This window comes from Octodon degus, unplaced genomic scaffold (genome assembly GCF_000260255.1).
Source record: "Octodon degus isolate 3935 unplaced genomic scaffold, OctDeg1.0 scaffold00004, whole genome shotgun sequence".
Taxonomy (NCBI): domain Eukaryota; kingdom Metazoa; phylum Chordata; class Mammalia; order Rodentia; family Octodontidae; genus Octodon; species Octodon degus.
In genome coordinates, this window is record NW_004524580.1 from 4,303,877 (window position 1) to 4,310,381 (window position 6,505).

Sequence of the window (6,505 nt, forward strand, 5' to 3'; positions counted from 1 at the left end):
CTCCTGAAAGGACACCCAGAAGGCCTAGGCCCACGCAGGACTCAAGGGTGGTGGTGATTATAACCAATGACACCGCGGGAAGTCACTCACACAAAGGGGGCAGCCAGACCTTCCATCCACAGACTCTCCTCTGGCCACCAAATAGCTATGTGGTCCTTGCCTAAAGGAGAAAACCCAGAATTCTGATCAGTACCACAGTTAGGACAAATTCTGGGAACTCTGGCTCATATGGTTCCTTTGCTTCAGAAATCTCTTGAGTTAGAAAATAAACTGGCTACTCACCACCCCACACGCCACTAACCTTGTAGAAAAAAATAGACCCAGAGCATGATTTCTATTGAGGAGTATCCATCCATACCAGTGGTGGTGAACCTATGGCATGAATGTTATGAAACAGTACACTGTTTATACCATCAAAAGCTCTAAAGATTGACCACCATCGATTATACACGTATTTGCTGTTGTTCAAATCGGTTCTTTGCTTTTATGCTGTTACTTTGTTTGTGTCTTGGTTGCTTTCCTCCTTGATGAAACAAAATACACAGCACCCAAAGTTGAAGGAAGGTTGTAGATGTTTCAGTCCGTATTTGGCCCACTCCAAGGCAGGGTGGTGTGGCAGAGGGATATCATACAAGAGAAACAGTTCATTGCAGGTAGAGGGCAGGAAGGCAGCGGGTAGTGAAGTAGCAAAGCAGCAAGCAGTGACAGCAGCGCTCTTCCTGTCCCTTTAATTCTACCCAGGCTATAAGCCATTAGGGTGCAGAGCACGTACAATGACTTGTCATTATCCAAACCCAGAACTACACTAAATTAATCAGTGGAATAATCTAGTAATCACACAATTTAACCCAGGATCAAACACTCTAGATTTAGCTACCTCTGGAAAAGCTCTGCATATAACCACAGGAGGTTTTAGGGGGACATCTATACCCAATCTATAACAGTAAATTCTGCTTTGATCTGAAAGTGTTTCTCTAAAGCCCATCTATCCAAAACTTGGTTGCCAGCCATTGGTGCGATTTGTAGGTGGCACCTTGTTGCAGGAAGTGATTGGGGGCATCTCTTAAAGGGAATGCTGAGATACTAGCACCTTCTATGTCATCCCAGGAGGTAAAGGGTTTCCATCTTCCCCATGGTCTTGCCAAGAGGTACTGCCCAATTACAGGCCAAGAAACAGTAGGCCAACTGACCAATTATAGGAAGCTCCAGGACTATGGGCCAAACTTTTCTTCTTATATGTTTATTATTTTAGGTATTTTGTCGCAGGGACAGAAGGATAACATAAGTCCCTTATATTCTTTAAGTTAATCCTTGTCAGTTTGTAAATTCTTTCACCTGTAGGTGGTCTTCCCTCTTTTGTTTCCTTTGCTGTACAGGAGCTTCTTAATTTGATACAATCCCATTTGCTCATGTTGCCTATGTTCTTGCCCCAAAATCTTTGGCCATACCAATGTCTTGAAGTGCTGCTTCTTTATGTCTTCTAGTAGCTTCATAGTTTCACATCTTACTTTCAGGTCTTTGATCCATTTTGAATTTATTTTCTAATATAGTGAGAGGTAGGGGTTAAATTTCACCCCTGTAGATTTGTAGGTATAGTTTTCCCAGTATCTCTTATTGAAGAGACTGTCCTTTTGGGCCATGTATAACCCCAGTTGCTCACCTCCTTTGAAAGGTTGTATAAGTGCTTCCACACATACTTTCAGTCTAGACCTTGAAGCATTCAGAGATGCCACTGACATGGATTACAGCTGGAGGCTGTCGTATGGGCTGTGCCCTGGGCCCACCCAGGGCCAAAGCCAAAGGGCCTATTGAACTAACACAACACATCTAAATATAAAACTCTTTCCCCATGAAAGCTACTGCATAAAAGTGGAAGATGTGCATAGGCATCAACACGGGGACAAAGCTCGGAAATACAAGGATGCATGACACTGCCAAAGAGCACTACTTTTCCCCAGAAAATGACCATGAGAAAATGGAAATCTATGAAATGCTTGCAAAGGAATTAAGAATTGTTGACCTTAGGAAATTCAATGAGGTGCAAGAAATTACAGATAATTACTTCAATGAAATGTGGAAAAAACCCTCATAATCTGTATAAGAAGTTCAGTTAATCAGTGAAGTAATAATATAACTGAGACTTTAGACATTAGATTACACCAAACAGACAGTCAAACACATTAGATTACATCAAACACAATTCCTGAAGACAGTCCTTCTAAAATAACCTCACCATAAATAAATAAGCAAATAATAAAATGAAGACACTAAAGGAAAACCTACAAAACTTAGAGGGCATCATTAACCAAATAAATATTTGAGGTAAAATGCAAAAATTCAGCAATAGTTAATGATAAGTAAAAAATATCCCTGTGAATAAAGAAGAAAGCTTCAACTGGCAAATGGAGTAAAAGTGAACCCACAATTAAAATCAGACTGATCTCGCTGTAAGTTGAGGCACAGGAAATGGTAAGCCTTCCACCCCAATTGAACAGTTCTGTGGATGTCCTAGCCATGCAGCAGTCAAAGAAAAGAAATACAGGTGTGGAAATGAGAAGGAGGAAGTAAACTTTCTATTGGCAGAAATGTGATGCTATTGTGTATGTAAGAAGCTTGATGAAAATGTGAAAAAACTACTTGGACTAATTTAGCTACACTGCACAATGCAAGTTCAGTATGTAACACTTTACTGCGATTTTAAGACTAGCAATGAAGACTTTGAAAAAAAAAATTAAAAAAATGTCATAAATTAAGATACATTTAACAAAACATAGACTATTCCTCAAGCTTTGCTAATGAAAATTAAAGATCTATGTATTTATCTGCACATATATAACATATAATATATGATATATGGATTGGAGGAATCAGTTTCATTAAAATGTATTGATTTTTCTAAATGTCTTCTAGTGATTGAATATAATTTCAATCAAAATTTTTATAAACTTCCTTTTTTAAATATTTAGAAATTTATCATTCTGTTTATATCAAAATGTAGAGAGCCAAGGGTAACCAATACAACTTTGAAAATTAAGAACCATGCTAGAGAACACACACTAACTTCAAGATGCCATAAAGTTACAGAATTTAGGGCAATGAATTTCCATAAGAACAGACATTCAAGTAAATGGAACAGAACAGATCCATATATATTATAAAGGAGATGTAAAAATACAGTGAGGCTGGTGAGATAGCTCAGCAGACTAAGCACCTGCTTTGGCAAGGCCAGGGACCGGGGTTCGGTCCCCGAGGAGCCACATGCCATGCTGGCCCTGCTCCCAGGGCACTCTGAGCCCGCCACCAAGACAGGCCATGGTGGTGCATGCCTGGAATCTCAGCCCTGGGGAGGCAGAAAACAGGAGTCCGATCTGTGTAGTGAGACCCAGTACCAAATACATTAAGAAAAGAAATTTTTAAAAAATAGGGTGAAATGTGGATTTTTAAAAAATTCGTTGTAGAAAAAGACACACTGCTTTGACTCCCTCCCAGGGTGTTCCCCCTTGTTTGGAGCACACTTGCCCTGTCGCTATTGCCACTTTCTGAGGCGGTTCTGGAACTGCTCTTCTGTGTCTTTTTGTAGCTGCCTTGATTTCCTACATCAGTTTAAAATATTTATAGCTATTACTGTCAGATAAAGATCATTATAGTGAGTGCTCATGCACATCACCCACTGGATGTGGCACCAAGTGACTTCTGGCTCTTTCCCAGAGTCAACGTGGCCGTGAAGGGTACATTTTTTGAATGAACTCAGAACTCTGATACAGTCACAACAATGCAATCTGATACAGAAGAGGGCCTCCAGCAAAGCCTCAGAGATAGCAGGAATGAGGGTAAAGTGTGTTTGAAGAAGAAGGGAATATTTTGAGAGGGATTAATGTCAATGTATCTTTCTTTTTTTTTTGCGCAACCAGGGATTGAACTCAGACCCTTGCGCTTGCCAGGGAAGTGCTTATTCTACTGAGCCATCTCCCCGGCCCCTAATGTATCTTTCATTTACACAATTTTTATTTTTACAATTTAAACATTTGCCATATTACTATATATATGTATACATACATATATCACAGTTAGTTGATATTTGACAGAGTTCAAGGTAAATCAATGAATCAAGTGCTAGAACTTTCAACAAATAATGCTGAAGTAACTGGATGCACATACGAAATGAAGTGAAATGAAATATCAGCACTCATACCATGCACAAAAAATATTTTGAAATAGATCATAGACCTAAATGTAAAAAAAAACAAAATGTAAAAGTTTTAGAATATAGAAGTACAAACCAAAAAAAAAAAAGAATAAGCTAGATTTTGTCAGAATTAAGATGTTTGTTTTTTGAAAGGTACCATTAAGGAAGTGAAAGGCATGGCACAGATTGGGGGAATTCTCAGCACATACATATTAAGAAAACACGTGTATCCAGAACATGTAAGAAGTTCTCCCAATCCAAAAGCAAGAAGATAACACAATAAATAAGCAAAAGATTGAAACAGATTCTTTGCACAAAAGGATGTACAGAAATGGTCTACGAATGTTGCCAAAGACAGGGAGGATCTGCGATTTCTCGTGTGTTGTTGGAAGGAAAGTGGAACTGCACACACAACTGAAAATCAGGTTTGCAGCTTCTTGTCAAGTTATGCATGTAATTATCATATTACTCAGAAATTCTACACATAAGTACTTTGTAATGATGGCGATATATGGCCATGTTTTGAAGGAGAAAAGAGTTATTGTAGCTCACAGTTTGTGGAAGTCTGAGTCTGTAATCAGTGGGCTGCAGGGTGGCATGGCAGAGGGGCACCGAGAAGGCGAGCAGTCAGCAGCAGGATAGACAGGAGGCAGCAGGCAGCAAGCCCGTCTTCTTTGTGTCCCTCTATGTCCTATCCAGACCGTAGGCCTATGGATCGATGCCACCCACAATGAGGGTGGGGCTTCCATTCTCTATACCCAGGACTGTGTTAGACCATTTAGCTATCGCTCACCTTTAATCCCAGCATCACATGCCGTAGTCCAGCATTTCACACCCTTGTTCCAGGCATCTCCAAAACTCTTCATATGGGTGTGTGAGGCTCTGGGGGGTCACACAGATCCAAGCCATAACAACACATACATTTATGAAATTCATAGCAACTTCAGTCATAATAGTGCCAATCTAGAAACAAACCCAATATCCATGAACAAGTGAGTAAACAATACTTAAGTATTAGCAGTAAAGAGAAAGGATTACAAAAGAAGGTAGAATAAAAAATACTTGAGGGATGAGGAGATAGCTCAGTGGTCTAAGCACCTGCCTGCCAAGGTCAAGGACCTGGGTTCAATCCCCAGTACCACACATCGTGCTAGTCCTGAAACCAGGCATTGGTGGTGCATGCCTGTCGTCCCAGTGCTGGGGAGGCTACGACAGAAGGATCACTATGAGTCTGAGCTGCATAGCAAGAAGCCTGCACCAAATTAAATAAATAAATAAATAAATAAGTAAATAAATGATTTAAAAAATATTTGAGGCAAAGATGCCAGTCAGAAAAGCATATATTCTGTGTGATTCCATTTAGTTGAAATTCTAGAAAATGCCAAGCTCACCTATGGTAGCAGGACACATAAATTCCCAGGACCAGGAGTCAGGTAGCATTCATGGCAGATCCACTGCAGTATTTTAAGGTGAAGGATTTTTTTTTTTTTTCCAGAACCGGGGATTGAACTCAGGCCCTTGTGCTTGCCAGGCAAGCACTTATTCTATTGTGCCATCTCCCAGGCCCCAAGATGAAGGATTGTTTTTGCTTCTTTTTCAGTGGTCATAATTTGGTTACAAATTGTCATATACACTGCGAAAACATTTCTAGCAGTACACTTTACTTTTTATTTATTTATTTATTTATTTATTTTTGAGGATTACAGCAAGTGATTCTATTTGTGGTTTCTAACCATCCCCTTGTCTCCCCCCCAAAAAAAAAACTGTACATGAGTTTACAAACATATTAACATATAAATAATGAGAAACGTCCTGGGGGATCTCCCCTTGTCTCCGCTGGAGATTTAACACTGGAGGGGCGCCGTCCCCACAGACTTTGTGTGCCATAGGGAGCTTCATGGTGGCTGTTCTGGACCAGACACTGGCTTCCTCAGCACCTCCAGACTGAACTGCCAGTCTCCGCTGTGTCCACGGAAGAGCCGGAAGCCATGAGCCTGCAGCGTGGCAGCTCCACTGCCCGTCATCGTTCTGCCTCGAGCTCATGCTGGAAGGGACGCTTCCTCTCCCGACAGTGCTTCTTGTGGGCAGGCCAGTCCTTCTGCTGGCACTGGGAGCCGCAGTACCGGGCCACCTGGCAGCGCCCGCAGATGTTGACCTCCCGGAGCTGCTTCTCGATGGCCGTGCAGGGTGGGTAGTGGCATTCATAGTAGGTGCAGGAATTCTCCTCCTCTTCCACCACATCCCCATTGGCATTATAGTACCGGGTCACGTTCAAAACAGGAAACTGCTCTTCTATGGGGTCTGTGGGGAGCTGCTGGA

The 6,505-nt window shown here is 41.2% G+C and overlaps 1 pseudogene across 1 annotated transcript in view; it reads right to left on the minus strand.

The window, feature by feature from the left end:
* Positions 1-5,899: 5,899 nt before the first annotated feature.
* Positions 5,900-6,505, minus strand: part of LOC111817327 — a 4,374-nt pseudogene continuing 3,768 nt past the window's right edge. The window contains exon 2 of the transcript XR_002821563.1: positions 5,900-6,500. The product of XR_002821563.1 is annotated as a zinc finger MYND domain-containing protein 19 pseudogene (transcript). The remainder of the gene's footprint in view (positions 6,501-6,505) is intronic.